A 16,832-nucleotide genomic window follows, 5' to 3' on the forward strand; every position below is an offset into this window, starting at 1 on the left:
TGACCCGTCTCATCGCAACATTAGACTCTTAATGGATGCGCTATAGAAATTATTTTTCTGGTTTGGTGTTTGCTTATATTAAAAAAATATTTTTAGTACCCTGCAAGCCACCGCTAAGGTGTGTGGCAGGGGGTGAAACACACCAGACTAATTTTGACCCAAATATTTTTATCCATACCGCTGGCGGACAATGTTATTCTGATCCCGTATCGTTCGTGTTAATAATAACGTCTTAAGTCTATTTGTTCTATATCTATATCTATCATCTATCTATCTATAATTTCTCTAATTTTAATGGCATTTAGTAAGTATGTTATCACAATTACTTTTATCAGGAGATCAAAGTGTCTTGAATTTTTAAGCCATGACTATACTAATGATTTCATGAGTGTTTTACTTACAGGGTCTTGAATGGGGGGTAAAAGACATTGAGTGAAGTGGCCAAAATAGGGATGAAGTGAACTTTCTGTTGGTGACTGGCAGAGGGCATCAAAATTGTGATCAAGGGTCATTTTTTTGTGCACGATAGCGGTGCCCAGATCAATGGTGCATTATGTGACAGAAGGTTATTTTGGGTCATTTTAATTTGTGAGGGAAATTAAGAGGGAGAATTATTTATTTTCAAAAACCTTGAAATTGAGGTTTATAGTTAATGAACCTTGGTAGACCAGGAATTTGAGCTAAATTTTTCAAAATATTCAGAAAAAAATTAACCTGACTGCAATACATCGCCAAAATGCCCAATCCGATATCTCCGTTCTTTTTCGGGACCTAAAATTCCATTCCCCCGAAACTGTGCATAGTGATTTAAGGGAACATGCCCTGTCTGCAATATCAATTTAATTTAATTTAATAAAACTTGTTGTCTCCGGCGTAACTTTATGGAATTTTCATAACATATTGAAATGAAATGAAATAATTGACTTTGTAATTCCACAAACTTTATTTTTAAAAATATGACCCAGGCTTCGACGTTGATGATGATGTTGTTCAACGTCGAAACCTGGTTCGTATTTTTTGAATAAAGTGTGTGGAATTACAAAGTCAATTATTTCATTTCATTTCAACAGTCTAATTTAACCTTAATTGGTCTCAAAATCAAGAAAAAGATAGGTTTCTTCATGGGTTGTTGTGTCAGAGGTTTGATTTTTGGAACGGAAGTCGTTCCATCAATTCGATCCACCGCCACTATCGAAGAGACTTCAGTCCTCCCAAATAGAAATATGCGACTAAGGACGCAGAAATACGAAGAGCCATTCGTGTATGGTATCTTGTACATAGTTATTACGTTCTCTCCTACGCGTAATTTATCCATTAGGGTAATGAACCAACATGCTGCAAACCCGGCACGGTCATGCCCGATGTGCTGAGATCATATAGCCTTTTCTGCCGAAGTGAAAATGATAGGTCTTGATAATTAAGGCGCCGCTTGTTGTGGTTATTAGTGGGAGCGATCGATAGCTGCTTGCGACATTAGGTGGGTAAATTGGCCGAGGGAGTGTGTTCGGGACATAGGGGAAGGGTGGAGGGAAACCCAGCATCTACAATTAGCCTACTCTCAACGATAAGCTCCAAAGGGTCCACAGTTCAACTTCTCTTCCGACAGACGGCGTACTCACTTCAAGGGCTCTCAACAAAGCACCCAAAGTAGACATCGGGATTCTAATAAATAATATTTCCAACTCCAGGACTCGTACCCAAGCTCTCAGTGTGAGAAATCAGTACACTAGCCATAGTACCATCTCGATTTCCATCCAAGTATTTTTATATACTTTTTAAGTGAACTATGAAATCATGATTACGAGGAGTGAGCTCCACAAAGTTAAGACTGAGGTATATCATAGTCTCTGTTAAATTGTGGGTAGATTTCGGTTTTAGGCGATCCAAAGGCGTATGATCTCGTCTGTAAAAACCTGGGAACAAACTCAAGTGTTCGGTATTAATATTGATCTCCTGATCTTTGAAGCGAGAGGCCAGCGCATTGCCGACCTGAATTTCGAATCCGCTATACGAAATCGCCTGTTGAAGTACATTCGAGTTCTGTACAGGTTCTTCTGGACATTAGGCTCGATTGCAAAGAAAATATCAAAGTTGATTGCTGACGTTGTCGACGTCAGCTGGAATTGGAAAAAAACCCATAGTTTCGAATTCGTTGATTTTTGTGTCTGAGTTCCCGGGAGTGTTGAAATGACGTAAGCGAGCCTCTTCGTGGGCACGGGTGAGTGGATTGGCCGGGATCACGGTCAAACCGCCAATTTACGTCGCGGTCGAATTACGCCACTTGCTCTTTGGAAAATTTTCCCAGCCATGGTCTCTCTCGAGTTCTCACGAGGACTTAATTTATTGCATGTTTTCGTGCGTTTGATTCGCAACTATTTTATAAAATATTTTTCGATGTTTTGAATGTTTGATGAATTGGAAATTTTGCCAACGCTAATTGATGCTACAATTATATTCCAATGTCCTCCGTTGGCCTCATGAAATTTGTTTGAATGATGAAATTTGTGTGAATGCGGTAAGGCAATTAAAAAAAACCACATTCGAGTTCGTTTAAATATACGCACAAATAACTACACTTGGAATAAAAGAATGTTCCTCTATGAACTCCATATGTATGAATGCGCTCCAGAGTGTAGCTTTCAAAACTGTGCCGCAGTGGAAGCAGAAATTCTATAGAGATATTTAACTAGGTAATCTGGTGACAAATATAAAAATCAATTAGGCTCATTAAATTTTAAAATAGTACATTGGAGAACCGCCGTTAATGTGCATTTGAGTAACCTAATTCCACGTATTGAAATAAATCGAAGGCGTCAACTAAATGATATGAGGTCGTGATGAAAACATCGCGGCCCTAATACCCTAATAAACTCATTCGTTTCACTGTGAAATCCATCCAGTTCAGAGGTTAAATTTTTTAGGTGTGAGCGGCATGCAAAAATATAGGATAAAAAAATCTATCGGGATTACGTAAGAGGTGTATTTTCAGAAGTAAGAATTGGTCGTTTATTGAACTTTGACTGCAACTAATTATTGTTTTCTTTCCTTATTATTCAGTTGAGCACCGTTCACCCAATAAAAACCTCCACCGTTATGAATTGAGCCGGAACATTCTGTGTTTGGACGGCTGTGGAGAGCTAAGGGTATAATTATACTTATGATATGTTCAAGTTAAATTTCTGTGAAAGTAATACGTGGAAAGTAATTCAGCTAATAATTTCCGTCAGAACGAAGCTGAGAAATCTTGTCGTAAGGTGTATAAGTAAATTTAATGTGTATAAGCATTTAAATTATCCCGGGTTGGGCACGCGTTCCTTGTACTTTTTATGATTGGCTTTTTACAATCGCTCCCTCTCTCGTTTTGCCCGATAATAATGCCACTTTTCGTTAGCTATCAGTGTGCTCTGGTAGAATTAACGTTGAATATTTTATCAAAACCAACTTCACGTTAGTAGGTACATGCAGTTGGGTAGGAATGGCCCTTACGATATGTTTTGCCGCTCGTTAATCTCACTGTGCTTCTTTTGGCGGAGATTAAGGTCTTGTAATTTAAGCCGAGGATGGACGGGAGAATCATCTCTGTTACTATCAACTCGACCTCTTTTCAACCATTCCTAGTCATCTCGTTGAGATATTCTTAAGAGAGAATGTATCTCAAGAGGGCGGGGCTCATGATTTACTCTCGCGTATCAGGAATATAACGAGGAAGAAGTGGGAAATTAACCAAGCAAGAGTTAGACGACGAGTTTCGTGACTTCCGTGAGGTGCCGGTGGGTGACCTCCATTAAGTCGGACGCGAAACTCCAGGTCTGCGAATTCTAAAACATGTCCCCGGGGGAAACCAAGCTTTTAATTTAGATTTTTTGGATCATTCATACTAGATTATGATTTAGTATAAGATCAATAACATCGCTAAAACTGTATCTTCCTCCGAGTTTTGTTCCTTTGGACGAGTGTAGATGGCGTACAAAATGCACGGTTATCTTCAAGAATTGCGGTACATTTTTACAATGGCTTCGATAGAATTGTTCCAAAATATTTTCATCTAGTTTTATTTGTAATGGGAATCTCTTTGTAAATACGTATGGTGAAGGATGTGCCGCAGTACTATCAAATAAAATGCGAGGAAGACCAATCGAAATACGACTCGAGAACAGTGTAAGGATAAGTATTCAAATTTAGCCATTGAGTTTAGGTTTGCATTCATATTATGTAAAACCAACAAAGATGGATGAAGTTACAAGATCGATGCTGCCATTGCTATAAAATAAATTAAGCTAAATAAATAAAGAATAACGACAAAAAAGTAACAGTGCATTTCTGTGGTTCTGATGAGAAGAGTGGATGGAAATAATGGTTCCCAATGGTGAAATCACATTTGATTTGGGATCGAAATAAATTCAATCTTTTGATCCATTTACTTTCTCATCGCCACATTTTCCACGGCAAGTATGTTCGGCAAACACAAAATTACTCAAGACGACACCCGTAAATTTTAATAGAATTCATAGTTGCCGCTGTTTGGGAAATCTTTTCACGATTTGTAAAATATCTAGAGGTAATAACAACTCTACCGGTGTAGTTTGTTGATTAAATATAATTGAAACTCGTAAATATGATTAAAAGTGGAGATATTCAATTGAAAAACCTTGTTTTCCATCCCTATCTTGAGCATATGAATGAGTGGATAATCCTTCTCTATTTTCAAACTAGAGCTAAAGAAATTCTTCATCTGTCACCTTTTGACTTTTTTTTGCGAAAATAACCAAAATCATTTCTGTCTTAAGTTGAGAACAAAGGATTTCTCTGGCTCGCCAAGATATTGACTAATAATACATTTGATAATACTTTTCTCATAATTTTTTAGAAGGGTGTTGCCGAACACCACTTACGGAACAAACCTGCTGACAAAATGTCAAACTGGAAGAGGCTTAAGCTTTCTAAGAATCCTCATAATTCTTGAAACGCAATTTGAACAAACCTTGAACAAAACCAGCCTTTAGGTAGATAACTGGTTTCTGTCAACTTTGCTCAAAAGGGAGGAATTCTTCCTCCTGCGCCTTCTTCCATAATTTTAACGTAAAAGATGACAATAAAATGGAGAGCATTGTAATAACTTATTCTTTTCTCTCACATTAGGTGGTTAAGGATTTCCCCGCTATTCGCATTGAAAGGCATTTTCGATAATTTTTTAAGGATTTACCGACGAAGATATAAAATTAGTTTGTCTATAAAACTTGATGGAAATATTTTAACATGCCTACAACTTGCTATAAATCAAGAACGTAGGACGGAATATCGATTATTAATTGATTTCCTAATTGTTATAACCATATCAGGAAGATGCCTTGCTAATTCTTTTGTTAACTGATTCCACTTATGGTCCGCAGTTTAAAAAATCGAATATTTCACGGTTGCTGTTCACTGCTTTCTCTTTTATGTCTTAAAAATATGATAATTTTTCCTTCTTGTGCATTTTTCCCGTACATAGGGAACCACCTTTCTATGTCAGTGATCGGGGCAACCTTGCGAATCTATTGCCATAAAATCGTATTAAAAAAATAGAGCATGCGCTCTTATTATTTGTGAAAAGTTTTTCCGCTTTTTTACCCACTTTCTTTTTTAAAAACTCATCTGCATTGATGATGATTTGCGCAGACGGACCGGGGAAGATCTCCTGAAGGAAATAGTAGAATGATGAAGATATTTGTTTCTTTTAGATATTTATCTGCCCAAAAATTACGAATCGATAACAGTATAGTTACAATAAGGAATGTTGAATACAGTTATTATATAACTTCTGCGATAACCATTCGTAAAAGAATTGCATTTTGTATGAAAATGCTTGAGTGAATTATTTAAAAAGATATTATATGTTTGGAAAACCACGTTAATTTACCTAGAAGGAATTTGATCGGGATAAAATATAATCTCCACTTCTTAAAATATAGCAATTCTGAGTTTTCCTTAATGTCCATGGCTGTTAAATTTGTTCAGTGATTTAACAAGGGGTTGTAAGTCTTTTATTAACATGCTTGTTAGTGAGGATGGAGATGACAAAAGTTGGGACATCGCGTCACTTCTTGACCACTTAAATACGTAGTGGTCCTCAGAATCTATCTTCCGTTATAGAAATCATCAGTCGTTCTGGATGTTGCGCGTGCATGTTTCTCGTGGATTATGCGTGTCACGAAAACGGATAAGAAAGGAAAGTTAGGGAGTCCTCATCGTAATTTAACTTATAGAGATACGGTCAAATGCAACACATCCCTTGCATAATGATTTTCTTTGATTTATATTGATAATTGGGTGGTCATTAGTGTTTCAATCTTAAGATTGATTTACTGCAGCCCTCCATTCTTCTCTGTTCAGTGTTAATTCTCTCCGCCTTCGACAGTTTCTCTATTTAACGTCCTTCCACATTTGTCCTATGAGCTTGTCTCTTGGTTTTCTTCGCCTCAAGGTTCGTCCAGTCCATCTAGTTCTTCTTTGCCATGGAGTTCTCCTCTGCTCTTCTATATTCTTCCTAGTTCCTGTCTTTGTCTGAGCATTTAATTAATCTCTAGTTCCTCTCCTCTGCGCGAATCACACCCAAGGATTTTAGTTTTCTTCTTGTAATACTCGTATTATATTCCCATAGTACTTGGTCCATAGCAGTTAGAGTTGCTTGTAGCTCCTCTTGCGTTTCTACAACCTCTGCGACGTTGTAAACTGAAGCATGATTATTTTTTGCCATTCATCTTGACTCTTTTGATGCCCAATTCTTGTGCTTCTCATGTTATCTCATCAAGATAGACATTGAATATTACTAGCGAGAGGTTGTATCATTGTCTTACTCATTTGTTAATGTTGCCTACTAATTCCATTTTAACGGTTGTAATGTGATTCATGAAGAGATGATGGATTATTTTTCTGCCATTGTAGTCAAATCAAAGCTATTCTAGTATTTTGAACATCTTGTTTCATTGGGCGTTACCAAATACTTTCTTTAATTCCACGAATACCACTTGTGCACGTGCACCATTTTATAGGCCAGTATCCTCATGCTGGATATTACGTCTCTTGTTCCTTGGTTTTTTCGTCCTACATACAGGGTTCGTCCGGAAAATAAGTGTACTGACTGCTGCTTTTTTTCCGCCGCTGCAGGCGCGCCCAGCACCGCTCTGACGGGCTGCGATTGGAGGGGGGTATGTTGGCAAGCGACGCTGAAAAAGGCAGTCGGCTCTGAGCTGTGGTGTAGTGAGGAGCTCTGTTAACGCGAACCTCCACGCTCGACCCACGTCACGGAACGCGATGCCGAAGTTTTTGGAGCAGCGTTATTCCATCAAATTTGCGGTAAAGCTTGGGAAATCGTCTACCGAAACTGTCGGTATGATTAACCAGGCTTACGGGGAGTCAGCCATGTCCAGAAACATGATCTTTCGGTGGCACAAGATGTTCGTGGAGGGCAGAGAAGAGGTCGACGACAAGTCTTCGAGAGGTTCCCGATGATGCCTTCGCGTCGATACACTTGTTCCAGCGGCGTTCCAGGAATGGGAACGCCGCTGGAACAAGTGTATCGACTCACAAGGGTCCTATTTTGAGGAATATTAGCTTAAGATATGTAAAAGTGTAATAAATTTTTTTTCCTGAGCTCAGTACACTTATTTTCCGGACGAACCCTGTAAGCGTACGTAGCATAATGTGAGCCATTGCCGTCTCGCGTGAGCAAAGCACACAACTTTTTAGCAAAAATTTAAAAATCAGTTAATGTTACTCTCACAGTACCCATTAAAAGGTGAGCTTTCATCAGCGCAGTGAAACCAAAGCGAAGAGTGCCTAAATTGTTTGGTTTTCCGCATACTACAGACAAGCCAGTCTTATAAAATTAAAAAAAATATTAAGGTGGATGACATTATTTGAATATTTTAAACATCCTCATGATGCTGAACAATATTTTGTCGGGCTACTAAAAAAATGGAGGAGATTCGCACCGCTAAAGATATAGGGACATTTCACGAAAGTCGGAGCGAGAATAATAATCTTTGTGAGAGATTATTAGTTATATTATCTGCTTCATTCACGTCAAAACAGACTAGCAAGGCAAAATGACATTCCGCTATCACCTGAACTATTTTATTAGAAAAAAGAATCTGCGATCTTATAGTATTTTCACACTTGGAAAAATCACTGCCTAAAAGCTGTGGTCGCGAAAACTAGGCGAAGATCAAATCTCTTTGAGGTTTTGATTTAATGAGGCTTTCATTTCGCTAATACCCCTCAACACTCCTGTTGGGCAGGTTTTCACGGACGTTGGTAAATGGAAGAATTACCATAAATTAAGAAAGGGACTAGATTGAGAGATAAGACCAAGGTCTTCCCTCATTATTTTTCATCTCTCGTTGCTTGCGTGACGAGACACGCAAAACATTTTGAGACTTACATCTCATATTTACATTTATTAAAAATTTGCTTTTCAGGACAAGTTTACAATCGTCCATCCGTTCGCTCGTATTTTTAAAGTTTCCCTGCATAATCAATCTCATTGAATAGAGCGTCGCTATATAGTCGCTCATTGAATAGAGCGTAGGTTGTCGTTTGAAGTGATAATATTGTGGTGCGCGTTGCCATGTAACGCTGCCGAAGACGTGGGTCAACTAAAAAAGGATATTAGATACATCAGGGAATTAGGGATTTGGTATTACAAAGGTACGGGCTGAAATTACATTCAACCAATTTTCGGTTTGGAGATTACCGATGGTGATGCTGCCATGTGAAAGGACTCAGTAAAAAAAGTGTCCTATATACCCAAATACTTTTGATTAACTAAGAAATTATTTGGAGGTCAGCTACGAGAGGGAGCCGAGTCAATATTTGTGCGGCGTTCGACTTCGGGATGTCTGTTCTCGTGTACAGTTGGATCCACTTCTCCGTTTTCTGCTTCCCGGACAATTTTATTCGTGAATTCAATGTGACTTCAAGCACCGTTTGCTATGCAGAACCAGAGTTTGAATCTAATTTAGGACATTAAAGGGAATGAAAAACCTATCCAACAGTGCCTCGGCCTACAATATCCTCTACTTCAGATAATGCTGCAAAAATAGTTAAATTTTCCATAAGTCAATGGTTTCTCGAAATATTGGACGTATCGAAAACGCCTAAGATTCGTTGTAAAACTTGTAAAACCGTTTCATTATTCCGCTCGAACGTTTTCTCCACTGAATCCCCTCAATATGAAGTGAAGCCTCCGCAAATAACTCATATCCTTTCCATGTACTGACATTTCCAAATACCTGTAGGCAGCTCAGGAAATGGAAACAAAAACATCACTCGGGAAAGGAGAAAACATTCGTTATGTTGACATTCAATTGTTGGCAGGCGCTGGGCTGTGATAGTTATACTCCACTCCACCAGAACTAAGTGCTTGCCTGCCTTTGAATGCCAACAATTCTCGACACGCCGGTAACTGCCTGTTAGAATATTGAAAATGATAGTAATACCTATGAAGCTCCTCATATTTCACCAGTGGCGGATCCAAGATGGGGGAAGAAGGGGATCTTGTCTCCTCCAAGTCGATTTTGATGATATGATATTTATTTTATTAATTTCTAATACATTGTTTAAAATTACGAATAGTTTTGAATGTAACCAAACTTTTGCATTTAAATACGAACCGATTGTAGTCTTTTCTCTCATACCTTCAGCATTGTAGTCATTACCTCCACATCCCCGCTCCTCCCATAAGTCCGCCCCTGTCTTTGCCCTTCGGAAATTCGTCATTGATTTCAATAAATTTTATGGCCAAATGGAGTAAGGGGGAATGCACGCAGAGTCAGTTATAAGTATGATTATTAATTTGAAAGTTGGAAGATACAACCTTTGACATAGATCCTTATTAACTTTTCTGAGAACAAGAAACTGTTAATTTTCCTGTTTAGGGGTCGATTATGTGGTCCTTTAATTAAAATTTGGTAATTGTCTAAATTCGAAGCCTAGATTGCCTTCATTTTATCGAAAATACGTTTACTTGCTCGTATTTACGCAGATTCTGTTATTTCAACTTGCACCCTTAAATTAATTCTATTGACTTCTAGAAATTTAAAACTACATTTGGAATGGAGAAACCTTTTTTTGAGCCAACGTACTTATATCGATATCATGCAACTTTTTTGGCTGAGATGAAACCAGTAGAGTTCTAGATCGTGTTCAGATTCCAAGATAAAGGGGTTTCTGAATCATTTGTCTGACTGGCACTTCAAGAGGTTTGCGGAGAAAACCAAGTATCTGGCGGATCACCTTTGACGCTGTTATTAGTTATGAAGAACGCTCCTACTTGATGCTTGTATCGAAATCAAGCATCTTTTTATTCATTACTGATCTTCCTTCCCGGCTCCTTTCCTTCTAAGTCCATATCCTTCTCTATGCTGATGATTACAAGATTTACAAGCAAATTAATAATACTTCTGACCGTATTCACCTTTAACTGACCTTAAATCAAATTTCCCTATGGTGTGATACCTGGAGGCTAAACTTAAACCCTGGAAAATACAACATCATGACTCTTGCTCTGAAAAAAAACCCCTGAGGTTCAACTACACAATTAACTCAACTCCCTTAAATAGAGTAACAACCATGAAAGACCTTGGAATTTTAACTGACCATAAACTAAATTACTCCGACCACATAAAGACTGAAACAAATAAAGCAATGTTCCTTTTAGGTCTCCTTGACAGCTTTAATGAAATCAAGCATCCAATAGCACTCCATTCGTACTTCTCCACATTTGTCCTTCCCATAGTATCATTATGCTCCCCAATTTGGTCCACCTCATCCCCAACTAATCTTAAATCCCTCGATTGCATATCTCACTTCTTTGCCAAAATAGTCAAACACCGAGTCTCAAATTTCCGCAATGTGTCCTCAAATGCTGTTCTCTCTTCTTTATCAATTTCTAGTCCCCAAAACTGCAGACTTTAAGCTGATTTAAAACTACTCCACAACACCCTAAAGTCGACTATTGATTGCCCTGAACTGCTCTCTCTCTCTTTTCAACTTCAGGATACCAACTCAATCCACCCGCACCCACTCCCCTCTCCATCTGCCTATTCCTAGAATGTTTACTATCCCCAAGCGCTCACCTTTATTTCGCCTCTCATCCCTTCTAAATTCACTCCCTCACACTGTCGACCGTTTTAATTTATCATGCAACAATTCCTCCACCCAAGCTTTATCCCACCTTTCAACAAATTAAGTATTTTCCCCGTTCCATGTTCGGTCCTCGTTGTTCATTTTTTTTCAGTGATTGTATATATATATATATATATATATATATATATATATATATATATATGACTATGTATATGTACAGCCCTAAACACCGCCCTATTCCCTGCCAATCTCTTAGTTCCCTCGTAACATATTTCTGTACCGACATTTTCAATTGCCTCCTTATGGATTTAGTACTCAGTCTTCATGTGTAGTCATTATCCAGTTGTGTTCTTCAATGAATTATCTAGTCTCATGATGCCTCCAATTAGTTTCTATCTTCATCTTGTAAAAGATCTCCATAAACTGATTTCTTCACACACACACTTCTAACTTCGTAATTCCTCATTTGTTGCTCCGTCAATTTTATTTTCATCATCCTTCGGTAGCTCTACATTCCAGTCGCCTTAAATCATCTTTTCTCTGCTGCCTATATCATCCAAATCAGCATAAAATATGATTAAATTTGAATTTTAACGAAACGATTTTTTATAACCATGTTAGTATTTTTTATCGTCAGTAATTGTTTTTGCTTACGGAAAGACTTCTTCGCAAATTATTTTGTACTTTTTACGTATACCCCTATTAGTCAAGGGCTATAGCATTGACTACCTACTTGAAGTTCGATTTTAAACTGCCTTTGGGCATCCTCAGCTTTCCCAAAGCTGTGTGATTTTTCGGGTACCGGATCTTCCTGGGAAACCATAGGCGGCAAAGGGAAAGGAACTGGCCCCCCGTTTCACCCTGATGCGTGAATTTCACACGCCGTTGGGTTTATAGCATTGGGTGGGCTATTAAAACCGACCTTCGGGTGGATAATTGTGGCTATTTTTTTGCCCTATTGCTTTTCCCGCCACTAATGATCTTGCTGCCTAGATAGCAAGACTCTTCCTCCTCACGTTGCATCTTTCCTTTCTCTGATCTTACTCAGAGAAGGCTATGTATGTCGCAAAGCCACATACTTCGACTTTGATTCGATTTAATTCTCGTGGTTCCATTTTACTCGACATCGAAGATTATTTATATAGAAGTCGGTTATGCTTAAATTCCGAATATTGTTATGTTCAGTTAGATCACCTTGCCTGTAAAATTACCGGTCGTCCTCTTGTCAATTCCAAGAAACTGCGGGAGATGCCGCAAGGGTAACTTTTAACAGAGTCATCCGCTAATGTGCATTTCAATGCAACACTTTCAGTGTAAAACTCTTTCTCATCGAACGGGATTCGAAACCGGATTCCTCGATGTCCGATGTCCCTCGTTGATGAGAATTTCGGAGTTTAAGATGACGTCTCGATAGCTTAACTGGCATCGAGGGATCCGGGTTTGAATCCCGGTCAATGCGAATGATGTTTACACTCTGAAATTGTTGCATTGTCCTCTTTTAACTTTCCTTTGACGCGGCTATTTAATCGAGGATCAATAGACGTTTTTGACGGAGAAGGAGGAATGGGAATGAAACTTGAATAAAATCTCTCCCTTGATATGGCTGCGTAACTATTGGGCCGTATTGTGTTGGATGAGGACGCAACAGCAACCTTGGGAATGTCCTATTTCCAAAAATGGTGATCCTCGTGGTGTGGCCGTCTGTTCTCGGAGCGAAATGGCGGAGTTGGAGTTATTTGTTGAGCGCTTGTTGATATACCGGTGCCCTGACCCAGACAAGACTTTCTTGATTAATATTTACTAGCTGGAGAACCATATTGACTTTTTAACTAACTAACATAGCCGTACGTTTTTCTCCAGGCTATTAAGTGGAGTGGCTCACCGAAGTTCCGTGGTGGTCATCTCGTGGTAAACTTATTTCGCATAACTAGGATAGTGATGAAATTCGGTCGTAAAATAATGTTCATAATGCAATTCAATTCTCATTTTTTTTATTGTGCCAACTAAGCGATATTACTGATGGACGGACGCAAATAAAAAAGTGATACTCGGCGGGGGACGGTTCTAAAGTTACGTAAAAACATTAAATGCTCCCCTTTCCATTTATACGGATTCACAACATGTTAACCTCCCTCTCCCGTCTCTAATCATATCATAAACTATCATAAATTAATATCTAACAGGTCTCCTTTGAGCCATCGAAAGATAATACTCGATTAGCTCGGATGAGGGCGTTTTTCAAGATTACTGATCAGTTCAGTTAAAGTGTTTGCACTGAAAAACACTAACATGAAAGAAAACTCATATGACCCTGAAACACCAGTTTCATTTTAGAGTGTTTTCACATTGTCTTCTTCAGTTGCAAAGGATTATTAAACAGTTTTCTTCACAAACAATGGCTGAAATGATACATTAATAAACATTATGTCAGCTTCCTCCTGAACCTGTCTCCCGTAAGAAACGTAACGAAATGTCAAGTCCCTCCTCCTTCTCTGCAGAAAGGGTTACAAAATCAAATGATATCCCCTTAGAACAGTTGTAAATGAATATTGAACGGCGAAACTCATTCGCATTTATATTTCCTTACGCGTTAAAGCTAAAGATATCTGATAAGTTTTTGATTGATCGCTCTTACTTGGGATGTGGTTGGAAAAATACCCGCTGGAAATAATAAAATCAGAAACATTAAATGGTGGGGCATATACATTGATGCACATCGAGATACTTAATAAAGGAAATGTTCTGCACAAAAATTGGAGTTCTTCTAAATGCTGTACCGAGTTACTACCAGACTGATGGCAGATAGTTTTAGAAACACCGTCCAGATGAATAAATGAACGAAGCAATATAAAGCCCACTCTAGGAATTTATGTTTCATGTTGAAGCCTGCCAGATAGCATTTATGGAATGATCTCACACATCAACCGCGGAGGGCGTTTAGGGAACGCTAAAAAAGACGTAAAAAACAGACCGAGGTGAAAGGCAGAGAGGAGCGTGATGTGGTATACATAACACTTACGAGCTGGCGGGAAGGCAAGAGGAGGTAACCTTGGAAGAAGGGAACAAAAGCGGATGAGAGAGGCCATGACGAGTGGAAGTTCATGAAAACACGAAGAGGATTATGAAGAGTTGAATGACTCGCGTATTCCCTTTGAGTCAACCGACTGGCGAAATAATTGGTAAATGTAAAACGCTTGTGAAGACTGTTTTATCGTATCTGTATCGTAAACGAAAAGTAAAAATTTAAGATCTGTACTATTTTTTACAGAATTATAGACATATTTTTTTAATTTATTCTAGTTACATCAGAATAATCTGAATAGGAAAATGCGAGAGGAAGTCACCACGACCAAGATAATTCCTCTGTCATCTCAAGAGGATGTACAAACTGATTTAAGTAACAGATTCCACCTCTACTTATTCCCTGAAATGTAAATTCCCTGTAAATTCCCTGAACGGGTCTCAGATGGAACCCGAAACGCATTTGGTTTCCAATGCGTTTCGGGGTGACATCTGAGTTTCAAATACTTCGAGTCTTGTCTCATCATCTTGCATATTGATCCATAATTACTCTTGAATTTCATTGAATGCCTGCGTTTTTGGTGGCTGATTACTCTCAATTTTTGCGTTAAATATCTACTAGAATATATTAAAATACATTTGTTGAATAAGTGCTTGCCGAAGTACGTATTCGACGTCGACCGATAAGATAAGCTTGACAGATTCTATGTATTTTATTTGTTACGTTAAAACATACATACTTGGCAAGTAAATATTTTTACTTGTCAAGTATCTATGTTTGAATAAAAGCAGAAAATCAGTTCTAACATGGCCTGAAAATCTGAAATGCATGAATTTGGTTAAATGGCGCGAAATTGAATTTTCAAACGGTAATATTTTGATTCTCATCCATTTCAATTCTCATCCATTACGTTGAAGTAATTGTCTATTTAATTGTAATACGAGATCGAAACTGAAATAATTACCCAAGTTTTGATTAAGGTTCTCAATTTTTGTTGCTTTAAACTTTTGAATTTGAACTGTTTAATAATAGCAGGAGCAAATGAAGAATCCATTTCTATGCGCGTATAAATGCAAATATTCTAATCAATACACCATCATACAAGATACTCTAATTATGTCAAGAAAATATCCGCAGAGGAAAACCACCAAACTCAGTCGACGTTTCAAATTTTTTCCTGAGTCCGTGTGATTAACACAATGTGACTCAAGTAATATGCTTATTCTGATTATGCAACGCTGAGTTTAACAGTTCTTTTATTGAATATTATTTGCTGTTATCATATTTTTTTTTGGCGTCAGTACCATTATCTACATCGTAGCAAACTATAATATCAAGGCTAAGCATCCTCTTAATAATTTTTTAATTCATATTATTTTTATGCACGCTGTAATTTCAACTAATGGTGTTATAGCACCATTAGTTACATGGAAAATTACATTTCGTCACAATAAATGTCTTCATCTTAATGATATCATTCGCGTCACGAGGTTTATTTATAATAGTTGCACTTCTCAATGTACAAAAGTATCAATAAAGAAAGTGAAAACGTTGAATTGGCCATTAAATTTCATCTTCTGGGCTAAGGCTATAAACGGCTCATGCGAGGGCAAAGTTATAGCTCAGGGTTTAGTCCCAAGTTTCATTCCGACTATGGTTCTTAATAGCTTTAGACCATTAAATTTTACTCCCGGGCAGAACTTTATAAGGTCATACCAATAGATCAACCAAATGCTGATGCGCATTGGCTACAGGCCATTAAGATAGGTGCGGTGGCTAATGTACTGGCTTCTCGCCCCTACTGCCCGTGTTCCAATCCCGGTGGTGGCCGGATTTTTCAGTGGTATCCCAAACCCTACTTGAGGTGCTTTGTGGAGAGCACTTTGAGCGAGTACGCCGTCCGTCGGATGGGACGCTAAACTGCGGACCCCTTGGCATCTTTCGTTAACAGTAGGCTAATGCCGACGCGGGGTTTCTCTCCAACCTTCCTCTTTTCCTATCCATCCCTAATTGCGGAAATGACCTCAGGTATCGGTCGCCTCCCCTAATAACTACTAATACTCTGAAGATTATCTGAGAGAGTACTACGCATTCCCTTTTACCACCTAGTGACATATTAACCTGCTGTGCTGATCACAGTTCGAAGTGCCACATAACTGCCGTTTGTATTGAAAGAATCATTAGAATTAGTAGCCTTTGAAGTACTTTTCTCTAGGTGAATACAGGAATTCAATTATCGTCTCGAACTCCTTGTTGTAATGATCATCCTGATCTCGGTTGTTTTCTCCGATGGATGTCATTTTTGTAATTTTGTAAAAACTGTAAACCGAGCACATAACTTCAAGGTTAAGGTGGAAATCAAACCCGAGGTATTCCCACAGTATCACCCGGACATCATTCCTGATTTTTTTTATTGCTTCTGGGAATCCCATGGCTTATTTTAAATTAATCCCAAGTCTGGAATTCATTAATATATCAAGGTGATGCTGGGCGTTGTATTATTTTCGTTCAAAAAAGTCGCATGTAAATGAAAGTTGATAGAATCTCCCCTGGACTTCGTTTCACACAATGGTAGAGCATTCACCTTAGGTCACTTGTTGTGAGATAAGCGTCGTGTGTAAAGGCCTTAACCCTGACTCGCAGGGATGAATAGACGCGGTTATAACCGGTATGGGAGTGCCTT

Source organism: Hetaerina americana, unplaced genomic scaffold (assembly GCF_022747635.1).
Source record: "Hetaerina americana unplaced genomic scaffold, ioHetAmer1.1.p SCAF_8, whole genome shotgun sequence".
Classification (NCBI taxonomy): Eukaryota; Metazoa; Arthropoda; class Insecta; order Odonata; family Calopterygidae; genus Hetaerina; species Hetaerina americana.